Genomic DNA, 24,063 nt, shown 5'->3' with positions numbered 1-24,063 from the left:
AAGCATCTACCTGCAATTGATAAATAATTGCCTAGTCCAATTATTAGCAAGACCCTTACTGAAAAATCCTGTGTTAATAGGATACAATGCACAAGCACAATTATTATCACTATGCTTGCTCATCCACCTTCTCAGTTTATTGTACCAAAAGTATATTCTACTCTGCATTCTGTCCCCCTCCCCATACCCATCCTTAACATTAGCTAAACAAAATGATAAAGGCTGGTGCAGCAGTATGGAGAGTTGATGTTCGTCCAGTGCAAATGGAATACGGTGTCCTACCACTAGTCATATCTTCTCCTTTTGTGTTCTGCAGGAACCACTCAATGACTGCCTAGTTCATGACTAAGACTGGCTGGATATTTCCTTTGCAGCTACTTCACTCTGGTACACACAAATTGGATTAGAGTGAATTTACACCAACCAAAAGAATTTCAAAATAATTCATTTTTCATTTGGTGTCAAGGGGAACAATGAATAAGAAGCACAAAGAAAACTTGGCAATCATTTACATTGAGCTAGAGGCTGATGTTTTACTTATTCCTAACACTATGAAGATGATGAGTATGTCCATCAGCCATCTCTGATTTGTCAGCACAAGTAGCAGATTAATTAGGAAATGGAAGGGCACAGTAACGTTAAACAAGAGAACATCTGCAGATGCTGGAATCCAAAGCAACACACACAAAATGTTGGAGGAACTCAGCAGGCCAGACAGAACATATGGAAAAAAAGTACAGTCAACATTTAAAAGCGCAAACACGAGGAAATCTGCAGATGCTGGAAATTCAAGCAACACACACAAAATGCTGGTGGAACGCAGCAGGCCAGGCAGCATCTATGCTGCCTGGCCTGCTGCGTTCCACCAGCATTTTGTGTGCATTGATAGTCAACATTTTGGGCCTGGACCCTGGACTGGCTTTAGATTGTCATAAACATAAACTGGTTCACAGCATGCTTCAAGTCTGTGCTGTAGTCTATCACATGCTAGCAAACTATTACACAAACCAAAAGCAATAAATGCATCTTACCAATAGAAGTGATAGCTACAGAATAAATATGTTAAAAAAAAAGTTTGTAGAGTTGAGAACATTAAGGAAGAAACAACTAATTTCCTGCAACATTTTAAAATTACTTTTGTGACTTCAAATTAAAAGTGTCTTAGCTTTACAAAGCTACTTGCGGCTGACAGCTGAACCATGAACAGGGTCTTGCTTTTCACATCGGCTAAGTCTTGTCTTTATTAAAGCTTAACTGACATCATGACTGGTAACATGCTGCAAAACTGCTGCGGTCCTCTGGGATACGTCTATTGATGTTGCTCAACTGGAACCCTGCCCCTGAAACACTGGCTGCTCATCACAAATTTGGAAATGGTGCACCATACTCATGAGTGGAAAGGTTGAAAATATAGAGGTTACACACAAGTAAGAATAACCTAAATAAAAATTAAATAGTTCTCATAAGTTAAGCAAAACCGGGAAATTCACTAGCTTTACAGCTGCGCATCTTTAGAAATGTGGTAGGAATGTCATTCATTTCATGTGTCAGTGCTACCACATTTTCAAGGCAGATTATTTACTAATACATTGTCAGCTATCATTCAGCTATGAATGATAAAATTAATTCCAGTAAAATATAAATGACTACTGGACATACAATAATTACTGAACAAAAAGGAAAGGAAAACTGCAATAAGAATATTGGGAACTAACCATTTCACAGCAAACTACGTCATATCCCTCAAAAGGCTTCAGCACCTCAAACAGCTGATTTAAAATTCATGTTTTCTTGACAGCTATCAATTCTTATTAAAAATGATAAAAGATCTTATGCAGACAGTTCTTTCATGCATCTCAAATGACAACTCTATGATCATTAACACAATTAGCAGATTAACTCAACAAATAAAAAGACATTGTTACCTCTTAACAGCAAAAGCTTAAAAAATCCTCTCACATTAGGTCAATGGAGAAGACATATGAAACATCTTTGATATTCCAAGTTTCTCCACTTCTTCTAAAGTTAACTGGTATTTTAAATTTTTTTCTTGGGTAAATTACCTCAGATTTTTCCTTTAAAAATCTAATATTGACAGCTTACTAAAGGCTACAGGACAACAAGAAAACCTGCTTTCCTCACCCTCATACATTTGCTGTCCACAACACGCATAACACCTACTCATTTAGTTCTCTGAACTGCACATTTCACCTCTTTTATTTGTCTTTTCATCTGAGCTATCACAATCTCCCCAGAAGCATAAACTTCCTTCCAAACAGTGACGCAAACCCACCAACTGTTCACTTGGGAGTAGAAAATTTCAGTTTTGTAACTGTACCAAGTATTGGCTACATAGTCCTGATTTCCAGGATGTCAAATTATCTTCAGTCAGATTCTACACTTTTGGAGAAGTAATCCGTCATAAAGCTTCACTTGCTGGAGCTCAAGCACTTTCCACAAAAACTCTGAAAAAGAATGTTTACCATCACTTATGGTGAACACATTCCATCCTTACTGTATAATAAATACTTAACAATATAATATGACAGACCGTGGTGGGTCTAATCAGCAAGAACGACGAGAGGAGGTGCAGTGGCTAACAGACTGGTACAGAGCCAACAGCCTGTCTCTGAATGTGAACAAAACAAAAGAAATGGTTGTTGACTTCAGGAGGGCACGGAGCGACCACTCTCCGCTGAACATCGATGGCTCCTTGGTAGAGATCATTAAGAGCACCAAATTTCTTGGTGTTCACCTGGCAGAGAATCTCACCTGGTCCCTCAACACCAGCTCCATAGCAAAGAAAGCCCAGCAGCGTCTCTACTTTCTGTGAAGTCTGAGGAAAGTCCATCTCCCACCCCCCCATCGTCATCACATTCTACAGGGGTTGTATTGAGCGCATCCTGAGCAGCTGCATCACTACCTGGTTTAGAAATTGCAAGACCCTGCAGCGGATAGGGAGGTCAGCTGAGAAGATCATCGGGGTCTCTCTTCCCGCCATTACAGACATTTACACCACACGCTGCATCTGCAAAGCAAACAGCATTACGAAGGACCCCACGCACCCCTCATACAAATTCTTCTCCCTCCTGCCATCTGGGAAAAGACACCGTAGCACTTGGGCTCTCACAACCAGACTATGTAACAGTTTCTTCCCCCAAGCTATCAGACTCCTCAATACCCAGAGCCTGGACTGACACCAACTTACTGCCCTATTGTCTTGTTTATTATTTATTGTAATGCTTGCACTGTTTTGTGCACTTTATGCAGTCCTGGGTAGGTCTGTAATCTACTGTAGCTTTTTTCCGTATTTTTTTTTTATGTAGTTCAGTCTAGTTTTTGTACTGTTTCATGTAACACCATGGTCCTGAAAAACGTCGTCTCGTTTTTACTGTGTACTGTACTAGCAGTTATGGTCAAAGTGACAATAAAAAGTGACTTGACTTGAACTACAACAGGACTCCATACTTGTTTCAACCAGATTATCCCACAAACTGGCTTTCATAAGTCTTAAAATATACCCTGACAGTAGATTATTGCCTCTATGCAAGCCTTGGTCCATAGCCCTTTGAAAGCTTTTGAAAATTCAGAAAGGATTGATGAATTATCAGGTGCAGATTAAATTCTAAATATGAGCCTTAAGGAATAAAATATGGAGGCAACAATGAGTTCAAATTCTCAGACATTTAGAAGTGCTAAATTAATAAAGCTGGAAAAAAATGGAATCCCATGCCTTAACCAGACACTTATAAAGAAAAAATGCTAAAGTAATATCTTTTATAAATTAAGCTTCAATTAAGATAATCCTAATTCAAGAATATTACCAAAGCCTAAGAAGGTACAAAGAAGATTTAACATTAGGAATAATTGGGACTGTCTACATTAAAACATCAGTTAAGAAGAATAAGCTTCACTAAAAGCAATGTTAGGGAATGAGATTGGGAAACTCAATAGCTGCTGCAACCCAAACTGATCCAAGTCACAAACTTTGAAAATTATTCTAAATAAATTTTCCAGAAAAAGCACAAATAACCTAAAATACAAATAGTTGCATCATGCCCTCAGCAGTTAACATACATTTAAATGAATGATGTCCTGCATTATCCAATAAGTCCACAGTTGTCCAAAAGGATTCTTCACCTTAAGTATTGTAGAATTTCCCCACATTCACTCTGCCATGCTGGTCAATGAGGACTCTAAAATCAAAGAAACACCAACCAGCAGCAAAGAGAAACTTAGGACCTTATGCATGCAACAGCAGAGATGCTGAACCTCTTGGCAATTACTGGGAAACATCAGCATTTCCCCCATAAATGCCAAACCAAGAGGAAGATAAATTCTTAAATATGTAGTGATTGGTCAAACATGACATAAGAATTTAATGAAATCAGCCACTGAGAGTTGCCTTTGAAATCATTTCCTCATTATCCATCTTTATAAAGTTCATAGATTACACTCATCAGGATTTCCAAATGGTGTTCAAAGATCTCAAACCCTCAGATCTTTCAGTTGGCTTATTAAAATATAACCCAAAGTGCTGCCCAGATAAAATGGATGGAAAAAATAATGGACTCACTGTCTCATAATAAAGGTACTAGGATGGCAAAAAAATTCTTTAAACAGAGATTAGTATATTGGGATTCTCTACCTGGGAGGCTATGGAAATCCAGCCATCAAATTCATTTAAAACAGAGATGAATAGAGTTGAAGGTTTTAAAGAAATTGGATGTTTCTGCACTAAGATTGAAGATTGGCCATGAGCCAAATGGCTCTCTCCTGCTCCTATTTCCTCTGTTCTGGAAATGTCAATGATCATTATGCTTAAGAGTTACAAAGCAATCTAATGCTGGAATTATTTCAAGGTGGCCTAGGCCTCAATTGTCAATTTCTGAAACAGACATTAACCTGGATCTTGAGGCAATTTTCTTGATTAGGAACTACTGTTCATCCATTCAAGAGAGAACATCTTAAATCTTCAGAATATTACATTGTAGATATAGTCAGTTAGCAATCAGGATAATTTACTAATAAGTTTAGTGTTGATTATTAAAAAAATGATGCGATATTCAGTTGAGACAGGATTGACAATAATCATCAATAAGAAAGACTAATGATACAGATGAGATTAATTATCTTAGTTATAACTTTCAATTTGAACCTAGCTATAGATGAATCTGTCACCACAGGGACGTACGTCTAGATAGAAACACTTCAGATTACTGGGACATTGGGCAGAATTCTGGGGCAAGAGGAACCTGTTCTGAACAACTCAACATTACGGGGTAATGTTCTCACAAAAAGCTTCATGGGAATATTTAAAGCAACAGAAGGAAAGGCTCTAGCATTTATCAGCAGAAAATGTGAAGCAGCACTGATGGAAGAAGATGTTATAATGATGGATAGGGGGTAAGTCTTGGGGTATAAATGACAGAATTTATTTGATTAGAGTTAAGGAGGAGGACACTGTCAAACACCTGGGGTTACTCAATATATTACCAAAAATTAAGGAGGTAAAAGAACAAATATGTCACAAAATAACAAAACCTTTGTGTGGAATATTGAAAAATATGTTCAGAAGGATTTCCTCATGTTTTTAGCTTTATGATGAAACAAGATGCAAAACTTAATTGCTGCATGGTTCATGAAACAGAATCAATCAGGGCTTTCAAAACAAGACGATCAATACCCGAGGGAGAACAATGTGCAGAACGACAGAAAAATGAGGGTTAAGTAAATCTGACAGAATCATTCTACACTGGTGTAGACTACATGGGCAGGTCAGCCTTCTTCTATGCCATTATCTTAATATAATGATTAGTAGACAGCATTTCGTAAATGGATACTCCTCTAATTGCAGTATTCCATCCCTTCAAAGGGAGAGATGTCTACAATTGCTCTTAATAAATCCAATTTCCTAGCTCATTCTCCACACACTTACTTCCTCCAGAGCACACTATTTATCTCCACCAACTTATGAACTGCTTAATCATCCAGTGCAATCTCTCCACACGAATCTTCGAGGACAATGCCACCCCAATTTCATTAGCAAGATCTTTCTATGGCATTGATCTGCCACAAAAGGTGACTGTAACAATCCTCCACGCACAAAAGTGCTTTTTAAACATCATCTAAATATCTTAACAATGAAATACTTACTTAAATACATATAGGGGCATGCAAAAGTTTGGGCACCCCTGCTGAAAATTGCTGTTACTGTAAATAAATAGATTTAATGAGTAGATGAACTGATCTCCAAAAGTCATAAAGTTAAAGATGAAACATTCTTTTCAACATTTTAAGCAAGATTAGTGTATTATTTTTGTTTTGTACAATTTTAGAGTGAAAAACTGGAAAGGAGGGCCATGCAAAAGTTTGGGCACCCCAAGAGATTTGAGCTCTCAGATAACTTTTACCAAGGTCTCAGTCCTTAATTAGCTTGTTAGGGTTATGGCTAACAAGTGCAGATCATGCAGAGTGCCCAAACTTTTGCTTCGGGCCCTTTTCCTTTTTTGTTATTTTGAAACTGTAAAATATGGAGATAAAAAAGTAATCTTGCTTAAAGTATTAAAGAAATGTGTCATCTTTAACTTTATGCCTTTTGGAAATCAGGTCATCTTTTACTCACTTAACTATTCACAGTAACTGAAACTTTGACCAGGAGTGCCTAAACTTTTGCATGCTAGGTACATCCAAAAATACTCAGCATAAAGCAACACAAATTAAACATTAATATAAATAGAAGATTAAAAGCAATTAAAGGCAAACATACAAAATAAATTCACCAAACTAAGAATTAATCCAGTGCAGAAATTTCTCTCCTTACAAATTAAAGCCGAGAATCATCATCTGGCAAATTCATCTTGAAAAACATGTTCATTTGAGCAAATACTAGGAAACTGCTAAACTTCTGCACTCTCTCCACAAGAACTCAGCAAACTGTAGTTGAAAGAAATGCTAGTGAACAGCCAGTCCAGACTTCCATATTCACACACGTCAGGAAATCGTGACCTTGGTGACGCTTACGAGGGGAATTACCAGCAATTTTATTGCTGATCCAATATCACAGATATTGGAGTATTAACATCTACTGGGCAAACAGAATTCGTAAAAGTACTGTAGAGGTTAAGTTCACTGAAGATTTCAGGGATCATATGGAGAAAACACAATCTGGCAGAGTTAATTAGGATATTAATAAGGATCCTCAAAGGAAAAGCACTCATAATATAAATAGAGTACATGGAGTTTAAGTGAAGTAGTTCAATAAGAAACTGTAACTATTAAAGAAGCAAAATATATAGGTTATGGCAAGGGCTAGGTTTGGAAATATTTTAAAAATCATTGCTCTAGAAATGAAACATACAGTTAAAGTAGTAACAGAAAATTCTCATTTGGGAAGCTAAGGAATGTTAATAAACAAAGAGGATTAAGTCCTCAGTTCCTAGAAAGTGGGAACACATGTAGATAGGATGGTGAAAGTGGCATACAGTATGCTTACCTTCATCAATTGGATCCTATAATATAAAAGCTGGGATATCATGTTACAATCTTAGAAAGCACTTACAGTACGGCGTTCATTTCTATTTGACACAATATAGATTGCCCTGGAGAGAATGCAGAAGAGATTCACCAGGATGTTAATTGGATTGGAGGATATGAATGTGCTACTTTTCTCCCCCGTAGTGTAGGAGGCTGAAGCAGCACCTGTTCAGAGGTATTTCAAATTTAACAAGGGCTAAAAAGGGTAGATAAAATCCTTTTCCCCATGGTAGTTGTATCAAAAATAAGAGTGAACAGGTGTAAGGTGAGGGGAATGAGTTTTAAAAGAGACAGTACTGGAAATTACACAGAGTAGATTATATCCTGATTTCAATGCCAGAGGAAATTGAAGGAATTGGATACAATCACTAAACTTAACCCTTACACACAGTTCATATTCTATACCTTAACAGTCTGGTCCAGGTCAATTTTGACCTGGCCCAAGAATCCCCTCATAACAAGTGTCTACACCAAATTTTGAACCACAGATCTATTTAGAATCTATCAATAGCCTATCTGACATTAATAAATGGGTGATTAATCCTTAATTAATGTTTCAGAGATCTAAAATCCATTTCAATAGACAGGGGTCAAATTTGACCTGGAACAGCCTCAATGTACAAAATTTGTAGCACCTGTACAAAAGTATAAATTTTTAAAATATTTTCAATTTTGCACATTTTGGGTCACTTTAGGAAAAGTCATCAAATTTCAGCTTAAAAAAATGGCATTTAGGGTGTTTTTACTGCTGTCAAATGTCAAAATGGGTCAAATTTGACCTGAACAGTACGTAAGGGCTTAAGATATTTTTGGCAGGTGCTTGAACAGGCAAGGCATAAAACAAAAAGCACTTAATTGCAGGTAATGGGATTAGTGTAGATGGGCAAAAAATTAATCATGGACAAGGTGGGGTGGGTCAAAGGTCCTGGTCCTGTGTTATACAACTCTATTTAAATGTACATATTGTAGACACAATATGCAAAAATAAAAATGTGATGAATTTGTAACCAACAACGAAAATACAGAATCATATTAAAAGGCTTTTATATGATTGTATATGAATAATTGATAGAATTTTAGGAGGCAAAGTATGACCAATAAATTGATAAAGATAAAAGATCATTAAAATGTAAAACTTTCTGCATTCTTATTTTAAAAAGTTATTAAAATAACAGTAAATCCTGATGAGCTTATGACAAGGATTATAGAAACACAAAGAATGTTCAAAATTAAGCAGTTATTTAATGTCTGTACACGAGCATCTCTAAGAGTTTGAAGTAACTCATTACACAAAGACAAAATACCAGGGAAACTAAAAGTGACCTAAAATAGGGAAATTGCCTGTATCCCAAGAAACCAAAAACAGGCAGATTCAAAGAGTCCGTATCTGCTTACAAAAAGTCCTAGACAACATTCTGACATGCACAAGTGGCAAGTAAAATCCACATCACAGGGGTGTCACGCAACTGCTATCCCCTGCAGTAAAATCCAACATTATCATCACCAGAATCCCAATCAGCAATGTTCTAGAAATCACCACTGACCTGAAATTCAATGTACAAGCCACACAAATACCGTCTGCAAGAGAAGGTCAGAGACTGGGTATCATTATGAATCTATGTATGCTCTTTCTATTTTTTTAAAACTTTAAATTCTTCTCATTTACAAACTTTTCATTTCTTTCACTCTATTCATTTCCTCTGAAAGAGAAATGTTTATTTGGACTTAAAACAATCTACCAAAATAATGGTAAGTTTCCACAAAATTTTTTTTAAGAGAATTAAACAAACATAAAAATAAACAAGTGCCCAAACAGGAAAAAAGTTATACAAATTAAAAGTTATAATTAAAATTTTAGCCTCATTTTCTCCTTCACATGAACCCCAACATTTATAACCCATTATAAACTTACACACTTATGCTTTATCCTCCAACTGTTAATTTGAAAACATGTAGTGTGCAAAATATTACATCAAAAACTATATCCTTAATCGCACATTAGTTAATACCTTATCTTCCAGTTTTACTTCACATGACTGGCTTAATTCAAAATTTCAGTAAAAAAAAATCTAATAACTACTTTTTCCAAAATCATAACTGCATTATAAGTTATACTTCTTTGTACATTTCTCCATTGAATTGAAATATTTAATAGCTTTGCTATATAAACAATACTTTAGTTTTATCTCCACCAGACCATCCAAAAAACTATGCTATATTCATCAGATTTCAAAATCTGATTAAGATCATGGGAGACATAGACAGTAAATAAAGAGACACTGTTCCCATCAGAGACCCTGAAGCACAGCACAGAAGGCATAGGGGGACAACCATAGAGAAAATATATCATACAAATAGTTTAGATTGGAGTTCATTGTGCAAGGGAGAAGGAAGCAGCACACTTAGTAATTTCAGAAGGGAATTGGATCAACATTAAGGAGAAAATCTGGAGGAAAGAAGAAAAAATGCTGGGACTGGTATAAATTCAATGGGTCAAGTAGCCTACTCACAACCCATAACATTTTTTGATTCCATTTTTGTGATCAGTAGCAACCTCAAACAAAAAAAAGTTACTCCACATTTGGTGGAAAATATGGAAAATTAATTTTTCTTACAATTTTCCAGCACATCTTCATAAACTGCTGCTGACATGTGCAGTTCAAGCTCAAGTAACACTGCATAGCTTGGTTTTCACTGAATTATTATGGGCCTTATGCAAACACTTTCACTAATAATGTACATCAATAATTTCTCTCAATATTTTCCCAATAACCTTTCAGGTTTTTGGTTACCTGTTGATCTAGGATCATCTGCTCGCATACTCTTCTCAAGTATCAGTTTAACTGGTGCTCTATTTTTCCCCCTTCAAAACCAGACAGCAAAAAAAAACATAACATTATGATAATTCTATATATAAAAGTGGCATTTTAGTATTAAAATTATCCTGCAGGTTACAATTTCTAAAAACTCCAGAATTGTCTGTCACACAGAAAGGCTATGAAAGGTTCACATAAATTCTGTAGAGAAAAGTCTACTCTGTGGCTAAATCCCCCCAAAGGAACTCCTACAAATATTTCCATTTCCTTTAAAGGGTCTATGACCCTCAATGCTACTTCTCTTTCGACAGATTAATCCTGATCGGCTGAATGTTTTATCACGTTTTCTGCTTTCTCAGATTTCCAGCAGAGAAGACTTTTGATTTCCATTCAAATACTTCTCAGCTCTTTCCACCTATAACTTTCTAAATACTTATGTAATAATCAGATTTATTTATCATATGTGCATCAAAAGAGCGAAATGTGTCCTTTGTGTTAACCAACACAATCTAGGATGTGCTGGGGACAGCCCACAAGAGTCGACACACATTCAGGCACTAACATAGCATGCCTTCAGTGCCTAGCAGAACCACACTGAACAGCAAATCAAGCTCCTTTCATTCCTCCCTGCCACCACCCACATGGAGAATATTCCAACCTCAAGATCCTCTGAGCCTCCTGCCACAAGGCTTTACCCATCAGGCTTCAACTTCTAACTGACTTTCAATCTTTGCTGTCAACCCCCAGACTAGCCAATAACAGGACTCCAAACTCCAGGCTCACCAATCCACCCATTCTCATGCCCCTTGCTCACATGGACATCCAATTCTGGAACCCACTGACCTAGGTCATCCAAATCACTGGCCTTCAAGTGTGAGCAGAGGACTGGACTCAGGGTATCTTCATCCCATACCCATATCACAGGCCTTTGAGTGCACAATAGAGGCCTGGGCTCTGGATGTCCCTGGTCCCATTCTTAAATATCATTAATTTTCTTGAATATTATTAAACTCTCTCCAACGATCATCTTGGCGAACTGTTCCTGTATGAAAACCCTAACACAAAAAGGCAGCCATTGGAAATAAGAGGTCATTACAACAACCTCTAACTCAATGTCAGCAAGAGCTGATTATAGACTTCAGAAAGAAACCAGAAGTCCCTGAGCCAGTCCTCATCAGAGAATCAGAGGTGGAGAGGATTAGCTACTTTAAATTCCTCAGTATTAATATTTCAGAGGACTTGTCTTGGGCCTACCACACAAGTACAAATACGAAGAAAGCACGGTACCCCCACTACTTCCTTCACAGGTTGTGGAGATTTGGCATGGCATTTAAGACTTTGACAAACTTCTACAGATGTGTGATGGAGAGTATATTGACTGGCTGCATCACAGCCAGGTATGAAAACACCTACAGAAAGTAGTGGATACAGTCCAGTCCATCACGGGTAGTCCTCCCAAACATTGAGCACATCTACATGAAATGCTGTCACAGGAAAGCAGCATCCATCATCAGGGACCCTCACCACACAGATCTCGCTCTCTTCTTGCTGCTGTCATTAGGAAGAAGGTACAGGAACTTAAGGACTCACACCACCAGGTTCAGGACAACTTCATTCAGTTTCACTTGTTCCATCATTGAAATGTTCACACAAACTATGAGCTTACTTTCAAGAACTCTTAATCTCAGGTTCTTGATATTTATTGCATATTTAATTCTTCTCTTTGTATTTGCACAGTGTATTTGTTGTCTTCCGCACTCTGGGTGAACACACTAGTTGATGATCTGTCATTGATTCTGGATGATCATTACTCTATTGAGTATGCCCAGAAGAATAAGAATCTCGGTGGTGTAAACAGTGACACAAATGTACTTTGATAATAAAATTTACTCTGAACTTTCAATCTCATAAAAGTTTGAAATACAGTTTCACTATGCTTGTGAAAAAGTCTCAGATTTTTATTTTCCCACCACAACATGCTCATAATTTATATCATTGCCATCAATCCCTAAAATCTCTACATGGCACAAAAGTATTTAATATCCATTCTAAAAAAAAATCACTGTAATATACCAACAAACAAAAATGACTAACTTTGTGAACACAGAATCCAGAATGGAAAAAGATCAAAATCAGGTTTATTATCAGTCTCATATGATGTAAAATTTGTTTTGCAGCAGCAGAACAGTTAAAGACATAAAATTGCTATAAATTACAAAATAAATTAGGTGGTGCATAAAGAAAAGAACAGGTAGGAGTGTTCATGGATTGTTCGGAAATCTGATGGAGTGAAGCAATCTGTTCCCGAATGGTTCTTTGAGGCTCCTGGAGCCTTGAGACCTACAATCCTGGATGGTAAGGGTTCTTTAATGATATATGCGTTCTCGTTAAAACACTGTCTTAATAATGACATTGATGCCATGATGGAGTTGGCTGAGTCTACAACTGTCTGCAGTAGCTTCCAATTCAATGCATTTGAGCTTCCATACTATGCTGTGATGCAACCAGTTCACTGTACATCTGTAGACATTTGCAAGAGCTCCTGGTGACAGACCAAATCTCTTCTAACAAAACAGAGCTGCTGGTGTGCCTTCTTCATGATTACATCAATGTGTGGATTAGATGCTTCTGGGTGTCAACTTATGTATCATAAACATCTCCATATAATGCTGCTCCCTTATCTTCATGGGAGGGTGGGGGGAGATGGAGGTCTTATTGGGATGAGTGGATACTTTTGGCTGAGCTGGACATTTGGAATAATCACTATATTAATTTGTTTTTGATACTATGAACAACACAGCAATAAAATGAAAAATATGAAGACAACTGGGTGAAATTTGTCAGTATAGTCATCCACACATATAAACTACTTCAGTTCAGACCAGTTTTAGAGGTCCAAACTCTAAAACCTTCCAAAGAAGTGAAGTCATTAGACCAAATTGAATTCCCCTCAATTAAATGGCTATTGGAAAATAACTATAATAGCTATTAAGCACAAAGGAAAATGAAAAGTCACGCCATATAATGTTTCATTCAAGGATGCAATAATCAGCAGAGTACTGATCCAAAATTTGTTCTGATTACAGCAGAGTACCTAAATACATAACTTCATATATTTTGGTTCTCTTAACTTTCGTATCCGCTCACTTAATTTCAAATATGGTGACCTCAGCCCAAAGTAGGTTTTTTTTAAATAAACTTAAAGACACAATTAATCCAAAATTTAAACCTTTCTTTAATAAGTATTGGCGGTCATTAAAGTGAAGGGGCGGGTAACAAAAAAAAACATGCATACAACTAAAATTTATCCTTGCAGAAGTGTAACTAAATTACTGCTATAATTTAACGCTCTTAACTTCAATAGGTCGAAGGGGGAGGGGTTCATGGATCTGCATTTAAAGAACTCCGCAGCGAAACGTGCCACTATTGCACCTCTGCGATTCTATTGCACCAACACTGTAGTTTTGGAGCTGCCGACCAACAGAAGGACAGAAAGAAAGTGCGCGGTCCATCCACACCGGGCTGTCGCTAATGAATTAGCCAGAAAGGCCGCGCAGCCTTACCAAGGACGGGCTGAACTGAATTACGTACCTCACCACATCCGCTAGAAGAAAAAGTTTTTTAAAAGTAAACGAAAACAGAAGAGTTAAACACCTTGTTACACATTTAAAAGGAGCTAACCGTGACTCTGAGCGGTGTTAAAGAGGGGTGTTTGCCGACAATCTGTCACGGTCTCAGTGCCATAGTTGCCCCAGTACCGCAGCACTCAGGTACGTCACCACGTAACTACCGCCGGCTCACCAACTGGAGGAGCGCAACCAAAGCTCAGCGGCAAGTGGAACAGCTCTGATTGACAGCCAAACTGACCACTCGGCTGATCAACTCTGCGTCACAACCAATCGCCGGCATCAGGAGGCGGAAAATCTTGCTCGAACTTTGGACTGGTCTCTCGGATGAGGAGGGTGTGTGATTCTCTGGTTCGTAACTGCGCGTTTACTGTTATTGTTACAGAAAAGCATGCTGGTTGTAAAGTATTTCAAACGTTTTTAAGGATAGGATTTATAATCTGTCCCACAAACCGGAGCCTTCGCACCGACAAACCTTTGCTTCAATATCAATATTTATTACTCTTCGTTATATCCACATTCTTACCCATTATTTCCGATGTTCCCATGGTTAGAGATAAACGTGATTCCCAGCTAATAATTTCTTCCTTTCACCAAAGAGACACTGTCCAACATAAATTAAGATTGCCCGTGTCATTGCCTTAGGCATTTCCGCCTCTCTCGATATAAAAACATTCCAGTTTCTAATCGCCCTTTCCCTGTCCCTACCTGCTTGCTAGGTAAGTACGCACAGACTCCATTTCCACTCTGGAATTAACTAGTTCATGCTATACTGTATTTCAACATCCTTTTCTGAGAAATCTAAAAATCATTGCATGCCTCAATTCAATTCTATTCAGAGTCAATGAAGGTATATTGCTAAGTTTAAATAAAATGCGATTTTTTTTGTCTTTGTTAATGAATTTGGCGGCAACAACACAGATGAAAATTTAAAAAAAAACCTTGTACAAATTTGTCCAAATATGCTTGTAAAGTAAAACTTCCGGGTGATGAAAAGGTAATAATGAAAAAAACATCTACCTGACATATTTTCCTCTCTCCAAAGATATTCTGTACTGGCTGGGCATCTTCAGTATTTTCTGTTTTTATTTGTGTGTGTGTGTTCTTAGTGCTTCAGTTTGTTTACTATCATCACTGATGATGTGTCCAGAAGCACACAGTTGAATTGAAAATCTGTATAGCTTATATTATTGATATTAAACTATCGGTTTATGTTTTCCCGGTTTAATGTTATAGTTCTCAACAGATGTTGTTTGATTACCAAATTTCAGATCTATTGTCCAATTTGTATATCCCAGAAAAACGACAAGATCATTTACAAGAGATAAGAATCTTTACTTTTGCCATGATACTTTTTGTTTAGATTTTGGTGTGTGCTATCAGGACCTGACAAAATGTTGACCTCCCAGATTACAACCAGTGCCATGTGATTGTGAATACAAAAATAGGAAATGAATGTAAATGGGTGTGTAGTTGAAGAGATTGTACATTCAGATTTAGTTTTAGTTTGTGACAAAGTCAGTGGGAAAAGGGCTGCCAATAAAATCCAAGAAAGAAGGAGATTGCAAGTGGCACTAGTGATATTGCCTGCAATTCGGATGCAAAAGGTACAGTTTCAATAAAACATATTGGAAGACAGAGGAAACAAGGGCTGAGGAAAACAACACTAATCCCTTAAATAAATAAATAAATAAATAAAGTGGTTAAGAAAGCAATTAGGTAATTGACTGAAGCTTTACTAAAAGTGCCAAAAGGGAATGTGCAATAAAGAGTCTGTGGGCTACTGTTAAATTGCTTTGCCCGTTTTCTTAGGTCATCCTATGATTTATGAGGTGTAGATGTTGGGCAAAGAGGTGCTTGGTGGGAGAGCATGAGGTAGATTGGGAGGCGGAGAGATCATTTCTACCATTTAGGCCAGGTTTTTGTGTATTTCTGATAGAAGAACCAGCTGAAACACTCTTTCTCCATTCTGAATAAGCCAGGGAATCAAGACTCAGTGGGAATATTATATTTTTCAAAGTGGCTTGGAGAACAAAATTGAATTGTTTCTTCTGTCTACTTGGTAATCATTTGCTGTGAGAAAACTTTTAACAGGGTACCTGTTTTAAGTTTGATGACAGGGGACCAAACAATGTGGCCCTGCATTGGAGATGACTGAGGATAATTAGAACCCTTATTGAAGATGTTGGTCTGAGATTGGTTCACTTAGGCTGCAAATGGATGAGGAGAATTTTGTGGTGACAGCACCCTTCTTGCGCTCTAAAGAGTCTGCTGTGGATAATCCATGTCTCCACATGGATTCAAGAGGGCAAAGATTGTTGCTGCATGGTAGACCAGGTCAGTTTTGAGGGGCTGATCTTTAAATATTTGTTTCCTCAGATGGCCGAATGCTGAGCTAGTGCATTGAAGTCTAAAAGATTCCTCCCAAGATCATGGAAGTGATTCATATTTTTCAGTGTCTTCTCATGACCTTTATTGGAAGTGGAGTTGGTAATGGACCTTTGTTTTGCACGTGTTTAACTTTAGAGACAACTAAAATATGCAAACATATTAGACAAATGGCAGTTTGATGACCATGGTTCTGGAGAGGAGACAGCATAGAGTGAACAGTTTCCCAATTGTCATGCAAGTTAGGCATAGTCAACACTGAACTTCTTGGAGAACAGGTGCAGCATTGCGGCAGAAAAGATTAAGATAGTGCTAGTGACATAGCTTTACTTGACACTATTCAAGTTAGATTGGTCAAGATGGCTTCTATCCAAGGTAGTGTTAATCTAAGCATGTTTGAGTGTTTTTTAAAATATGTCATTTCAGTTCCTACTTTTCTTTGTAAATTTTCCAGATCACTTTTGGACCCAGATATTATGCCAAAAGAATGTGTTAATATGGGTATGATGAAAGTGTCTGTTACCTTTTGTTATATTTTTACTGTTGAGCTCTGTTTGACAGAATTTCTTAAGCTTATTGAAATAAATTCTGTCAAAAGACTTCCCTTAAACACACTGTGATCTATTTTCTTTGCCTGTTGATATCCCAGATACTTATATGTTGCATATTCATCCATCGGTTGTATTGTACCCTTCTGCTCTGTTTTGTATTCTGTTAGCTCCGTTGCACCTTTCTTTGTGTTTAATGTTCTGCCCAAAGTTGTTGCTCTTCTTCTTATTGTTTATTTTTTTCTCAGCCCAGGCTGGTAAAACCTGAGGTCTGGGCATAGCCAAACATGCACATTTGTCAGTTGCTAGGAACCTTGGAGCTATTCTATTTCTTTTCTTTCTCTTTTGATTTGCATTTGCAGTTTGTTGTCTTTTGCACATTGGCTGTCTGGCATGTTGGTGTGGTCTTTCATTCATTCTATTATAGTTATTGGATTTATTGAGTAAGAAAATTAATCTCAGGGTGTTTATCATGATATATATGTACTTTGATAATAACTTAACTTTGATCTTTGAGTCACGTGTTCCAAGATTTAAATCTGAGAACAAAGAAGGCAATACGGGATGATGTGCAGGTATAACTTGGAAGGGGACCTGTAGATGGCAGTAATGCCATACACCTACTGACTGACATTTATTGAGGTTCCAGATTTGGAAAGTCCCATTCAAGTCCAAGGTGTAATATCTGTATTTTGTAGATATTACACCCTGGAGCTACAGTGTATCACCAGTGGAGGTAATGTACATTTAAGGGTAGTGGATGGGGCTCAATTAATGTCGGCTAATTTGCCTTTGATAATGTTGAGCTGCTTGGGTGTAGTTAGAACTGCACTCATCTAGGGAAATGGAGGGATTACAATGCCAGGACATAGGCCACTTACTGCACAATACCCAGTTTCTAACCTAGTCCAGTGGCCACAGAATCTTTTGTCAATTGAATTTCTGGTTAATGATGACATCCGGAAGTATTGACTGTGGGAAACTTGGTGATGGACTTGCAATTAGGTGTAATTGGCAGGTAGTTCAACATAAGGCCATAAGATATAGGAGCAGATTTAGGCCATTCCACCCATCCAGTTTGCTTTACCATTCCACCATGGCAAATTTATTAACCATCTCAATCTCATTCTCATGCCTTCTCCCCATAACCTTTGATGCCCTGACTGTTTCAGAACCTATCAACCTCTGCTTTAAATGTACCCAATGACTCGGCCTCTACAACCATCTGTGGCAATGAAATCCACAGATTCACTACCCTCTGGTGAAAGGAATTCTTCCTTACCTCTGTTCTAAATGTTCTAGTTCATTCTTCTGAATTAAGTGCATACAGGCTCCTTATACGTTCACCCTTTCATTCCTAGTTCATTCTCGTGAAACTCCTCTGGACCCTTTCCAATACTAGCTCATCTTGTCTTACATAAGGGGTCCAAAACTACTCAAGTGCAAGTGCAAGTGCAATCTGACCAATGCCTTACAAAGCCTCACCAATATATCCTTGCTCTTATATTCTAGTCCTCTCAAAACTAATGCTAATGTTGCATTTGTCTTCCTTATCAGACTCAACCTGTAAACTAACGTTTAGGGAATCCTGCACAAGGACTCCTAAGTCATCTTGCACCTATGATTTTTTAATTTTCTCTCTGTTTAGAAAATAGTCTATGTTTTTATTCCTTCCACTGAAGTGCATGACCATACACTTCCTGACACTGTGTTCCATCTGATATGTCTTTGCCCATTTTTTCCCAATCTATCTAAGTCCTCTGGAGACTCCCTGCTTCCTCAACACTTCTTGCCCCTCCACCTATCTTTGTATTGTCAACAAACTTGGCCATAAAGCCATCAATTCCATCATCCAAATCATTGACATATAACATAAAAAGAAGTGATTCCAACACAAACCCCTGTGGAACACCACTAATCACAGGTTGCCAACCAGAAAAGGCCCCCTTAATTCCTACTCTTTGCCTCCTGCCAGTCAGCCAATCTTATATTCAGAGCAATACACATAAAATGTTGGGGGAACTCAGACTGTGAGACAGCATCTGTGGAAATGAATAAACAGGCAATGTTTAGGGCTGAGACCTTTCTTCATGACTGGAAAGGAAGGTGTATGAAGCCAAAATAAGAAGGAAGGGGAGGATAAGAAGGACAAGTTATAAGGTGATAGCTGAAGCCAGGTGAGTAGGAGAGGGGGGACTGGAGTAAGAAAAGAAGCTGGGAGGTGATAGGGTGAAGAGGCAAAGGGCTGGGGAAGAAGGAATCTGATAGGAGACCTTTCAGCTTCCCAAACACCTTCTCCTTAGTATTAGCAACTACATTCACCTCTGCCCCCTGACACTCCTGAATTTCTGGCATACTGCTGTTGTCCTCCACAGTGAAGACTGGTGCAAAATAGTTATTAAGTTTGTCTGCCATTTCTTGGTACTCCATTATTACCTGCCCAGCCCCATTTTCCAGAGGTCCGATATGCACTCTTGCCTCTCTTTTATTCTTTATGAATCTAAAAAAACTTTTGGCAACCCCTTTTATATTATTGGCTAGCTTACCTTCATATTTCATTTATTCTCTCTTCATCGCTTTCTAGTTGCCACCTTTTGGTTTCTAAAAGCTTTCTAATCCTCTACCTTCTAATTTTTGATATGTTATATGCCCTTACTTTTGCTTTAATGCTGTCTTTGATTTCCCTTGCGGTTGCCTCATCCTCCCCTTAGAATAGTTCTTCATCTTAGTGATGTACTGTATCTATTCTGTGCCTTCCGAAATTCTCCCAGGAACTCCAGCCACTGTTCTTCTGTTATGATCTCTGCTAGTCTCTCTTATGTTTTGTAACTTCAAAACTCCAACTCCTAGAGAATGCATCTCAACTATATAGAATATAATACAACCACTATATACAGACATCCACAGCATAGTCAATTTTAAATTGTCCCATTCAGGCATAAAGATTTAATCACTATTGTGAGATGAAGTTTTTTTCTAACAAGGGGGATCACTCGGCTTAGCAGGTGCGACTTGTGGCTGTGAAACAATCTTAGGTTCTTGGACCCTGACCTCCTCTGAGACTGAGACTGCAGGAAGTGGTTTTGATACTGGTCACCAACTTTCTTCTCTAACGATTAACTCTGTGCTCCTCGGTGATGTGTTTTCAGCAGATAATATTAGATGCAATCTACACTGTGTAGGAGACTCGTCCAATTCTGTCCTTACCGGGTTTCTGAATACCCACTTTTGATCATGTCTGTTGTCCCTTGCTAGGACTGTTTGTCCAGGAGTGAAACATTGAACCTCTTTGTTTGAGGAGCCCTCCATTTGTCTCTGCTGTTTGTCCTGCATACATAGATTGGGTTTCAGAATGCCCAAGCGTGAGCACAAGAGAAGACCAAGGAACAGTATAGCTGGGAGTTGTTGGTTGAGGAGCATGTTTTATTACAATAAACAAGGAGGAAATTGGTGAGCTTCCGGTTCAGTGTTAGTGTAGTGTGATCTGCTGACATTGCTTGCAATGCACTCTTGAGACACTGAACAAAACTTTCTGTGAAGCCATGTGTAGCTGGGTGGTATGGTGTAGAGCTAATGTGTCTTATTCCGTTCATTTCCAGGAATGATTGAAACTGTTCCCCCACAAGCTGTGGTCCATTGTCACTGACTAAGTGTTCTGGAACACCCATCCTTGAGAAGAATCCTCTCAACACATCAACAGTGTGTGAGGCTGTAGTAGAGGCTATTGGGACCACCTCTGGCCACTTTGTAGCTACATCCACTACTACCAAGAAATCTCTGCCCATAAATGGTCTGGCAAAATCCACATGAATCCTCTGCCAGGGCAATGCAGGCCATTGCCAGCGATGGAGAGGTGCTGCTTTGGCATCTTCTGGACTTGTTGGCATCCTGTCAGTGCATGGCAATTGCTCGATCTGCTGATCTATTCCAGGCCACCAAAGCTTCAAGCCAATGCTTTCATCTTGACCACACCTAGATGACCAGCATGTGGCTCCTCCAACTCTTTAGCTCTCAGCTTAGATGGTACAACAATACTTAATTTCCACATAAGGCAACCCCTGTGAAGGGAAAGTTCATCATGGCACTGCTATAAATGGGGAAACTGGAGTTTCTGCTGCAAATATCAGCTATTTTGGGTGACAATGAGACAGTGAGGGGTCTTGTCTGGTTTCCCTTTGGATCATCTCTGCCTTAACAGGGAGATTTACCATTTGCATTAGGGAGAATGCGTCCTTTTTTTAAAATCACTAATTTTTATTGCAACACCAAGAAATTACATTCAATACAACCAGCTGCTGATTACATTTTGACTGTTTAACCCAGCCATCCTCAACCCTCATCCCCATCCCCCATCCCTCCCCCCCCACCCCTCTCCCCTCTACCAACCAACTGAATAGTAGTGCATACACAGACAGAGCATTCCTATTTTAGCAGAAGATCTTTTAAGTTAGATATTAAATCTGTCCACATTAAGATTGTGTTTGGTCGTGCATCATTTACTCTTGCTGATGATGTCCAAAAAGCTCCAAAGCCAATGAGTATTTGAAATATTATGGGGAGGTTTCCAAAACGCTGGACTACAATCTTCTTAGCTGCAGTCAAGCCTGCCAGCCAGATTCTGCATGTTTTTTCTGTAAAGGAAAGGTGGGAGTCATCATTTAGAAGATGTACAGCGGGGTCCATTGGTAATTTTACCCCCATTAGTTCTGTAAGAGTACTGATAACCTTCCCCCACAAACCAAAAACCCCTGGACATTCCCATACAACATGTATAAAAGAGCCAACAGTTCTGTGGGAGCAAAATGAGCAGGAACCAGTTCCATTTGATGACTAATTCTCAGTTAGATATGCTCTATGAAAAAATTTCAAGTGTATATACCGATGATTTGGGTTTTTTGAAGCACCAACAGCATCATCCCAAATCGCATCCGGGTGTAAGTTTTGTCCCAATTCAGATATGTCCCTATCCCAGGCTGTTGTGATGGAAATGAGACAGATTCTTTGGCTTTCAAAAGCAAGAGCTCTGGACACACAGTGTTAATAATAAGGAGTTTATTTACAAACGGAGAAAAGCTTGGGAACAACACAAGATGCTACAATATTCACAAAAGCGTGCTTAGAATAGACGAGCGTGGGAAAAGTCGGGTTGGCGGTACAATACACAGGAAAACAGTGTGAGGACAGAGTACAGGTACACATACAAGCAAGGGAAAAGTAACTACAATGCCTGCCACCCCTTGTCTATTGGCAGGCATGGGTCTGTGGTACAGGGATGACAATAAATGCTCCCACAACCCTATTCGATGCACACCTTACCACATGTTTCCAGTGCTGTTCTGCAGTCTTCAGCCTGTGGTGAAGCAGGGTGGTCCCTCGAGGATGGCAAAAACAGAGCGAGCCAAGCACATGTAGCACCCTTTATAGGTCAGGGGGCCCAAGGGTCCAGCCCAAGTGATTCACCGGGGGTGCAACGGTTTGGTGCTAGACAGGTTAATCCAACTAAGGTGGCCAATGGTTAAGTGTGCATTGATTAGTTAGGAGGGGCGAAATGTTGACTGGCAGGTGGTGTGACCTCCGACCAGGTGAGGGCAGTGCTGTCACATGACAGGCACGACTCTCTGGATACACAGGCTTTCATTCCTGATGTGGGCATATATTTCTGGGATTTTATGTCTTGGAGCACTCTATATCCAACTTAAAATGGGATGAGGAGTGTCCTCTTCTGTAAATTTTTCAGGTATTTCTTTTTCCAAGGGTAAACCGGACAATTTGTCACCCTCAATTAGTCATCCTCTTGAATTTGATCTTATAATTGTTAATAATTGCCCATCTCTGCATTTGTGGTGGTGGTGTTAGTGGAACACTCCTCTACGGATTGAAAATGGACGCCAATGGTTGATGGTCAGTAAACTCTGTCCCACACAAGTCCTGGTTGAAACATTTACATCCCAAACCAGACTCAAGGCCTTTCTGTCAATCTGTAAGTAATTTTTTCTCTGCAGCGGTAAAGGAACATGGTAAAAAAAAACTATGGGGTGTTCACTTCCATCACTCATAGCATGTGACATAACTGCACCTATACCATAAGGTAAGGTATAGACAAGTTTCACTGGATGATGTGGATCATAATGTATGAGTACAGTGTCTGACATCACCACTTTCTTTACCTTTTTGAAAGCCACCTCCTACTACTTTGTACATTTCCATTTTTTCTTGATCTGCAGTAATGACTTCACAGGGTGGAGCACAGTAACCAGGTCTGGCAGGAGCCTGTTATAGTAGTAAATGTGACAAGTCATTTATCCACCACTGCTTTCTCAGCAGACTTGTGTGTCAATCCTGTGACCGTAGTAAAAAATGCTTGGTTTAAATTCATTCTTGTCACATCATGCTCTGAACCCATAATCTTCTAACCTTTTTAACACTTTCTTGACTGTTTGGAGATGTTCCTTGTAGTCCTTACCCATAACAATATATTATCCAGGTAACATGAGTGCCTGGGAAGCCTTGCAGCACCTGGCCCATAGCTTTCTGCCAGAATGCAGGTGCAGATGCTCCAAAAATAAGCCTATTACAATGATAAAGCCTCTTGTGACTGAGAAACACTTTGGACTCTTCTTCTGTCTCCATCAGTAAGTAGTCCTCAGCGAAGTCCACTTTGCTGAAGTGTTTTCCTCTAGAAAGGTTTGCAAAGATCCTCTATCCTGGGCAGGTGGCACTGATCTACTTTCAGTATTGGGTTGATGGTAACCTTAAAACTACCATAAACCCTGACAGACCTATTCTTCATGGCTACTGAGATCCATGGTATTCCCCATGGGTTCCACTCAACCATGGAAAGAATTCCCTTAGCCTCCATGAGAGTGTTGTGGTTACTTGAAATGACCTGGAGACACAGACAATTCTTCAAGAAAATTAAACCTTTATTTGCAAACAAAGGCTGAGGCAATCAATGAAATTGTCACCGAAAGCCCGCCGAGCTCCGGTGTACAGCATTCTTTATAGTAATTACTTATCTCAGTTACATTTCGGTTTCATCGCCATACCCAATCGAGTTTTAATTGCATATCATGTATATATGAATTAATTAATCGCTCTTGCCTCACCTGCGGTGCGCTACCGTTATGTTTCACCCGTTTGCATTGGGAC

General features: G+C 38.8%; 1 protein-coding gene and 1 long non-coding RNA gene across 13 annotated transcripts in view; one reads left to right on the top strand and one right to left on the bottom strand.

The window, feature by feature from the left end:
- Nucleotides 1-14,529, bottom strand: part of LOC132405488 (mitogen-activated protein kinase 9) — a 48,643-nt gene extending 34,114 nt beyond the window's left edge. For 2 of the 12 annotated variants that reach the window (XM_059990336.1, XM_059990324.1), the window contains exon 1: nucleotides 14,034-14,165. The gene's annotated coding sequence lies outside the window, so the exon portion shown is untranslated. Of the gene's footprint in view, nucleotides 1-2,923; nucleotides 3,007-4,077; nucleotides 4,299-6,156; nucleotides 6,214-9,080; nucleotides 9,115-10,328; nucleotides 10,400-13,943; nucleotides 14,166-14,504 lie in introns of those variants that run through there. The other 10 variants (XM_059990328.1, XM_059990327.1, XM_059990330.1 and 7 more) reach the window with 10 other exon arrangements.
- LOC132405491 (uncharacterized) overlaps nucleotides 14,301-24,063 on the top strand; it is a 40,695-nt gene continuing 30,932 nt past the window's right edge. Inside the window, exon 1 of the long non-coding RNA XR_009515895.1 lies at nucleotides 14,301-14,329. This is a non-coding gene — a long non-coding RNA (uncharacterized LOC132405491). The remainder of the gene's footprint in view (nucleotides 14,330-24,063) is intronic.

This window comes from Hypanus sabinus, chromosome 15, assembly GCF_030144855.1.
Source record: "Hypanus sabinus isolate sHypSab1 chromosome 15, sHypSab1.hap1, whole genome shotgun sequence".
NCBI classification, from domain to species: domain Eukaryota; kingdom Metazoa; phylum Chordata; class Chondrichthyes; order Myliobatiformes; family Dasyatidae; genus Hypanus; species Hypanus sabinus.
Note: the sequence above shows the minus strand (reverse complement) of the source record. Positions and strands in the feature narration are given on the sequence as shown.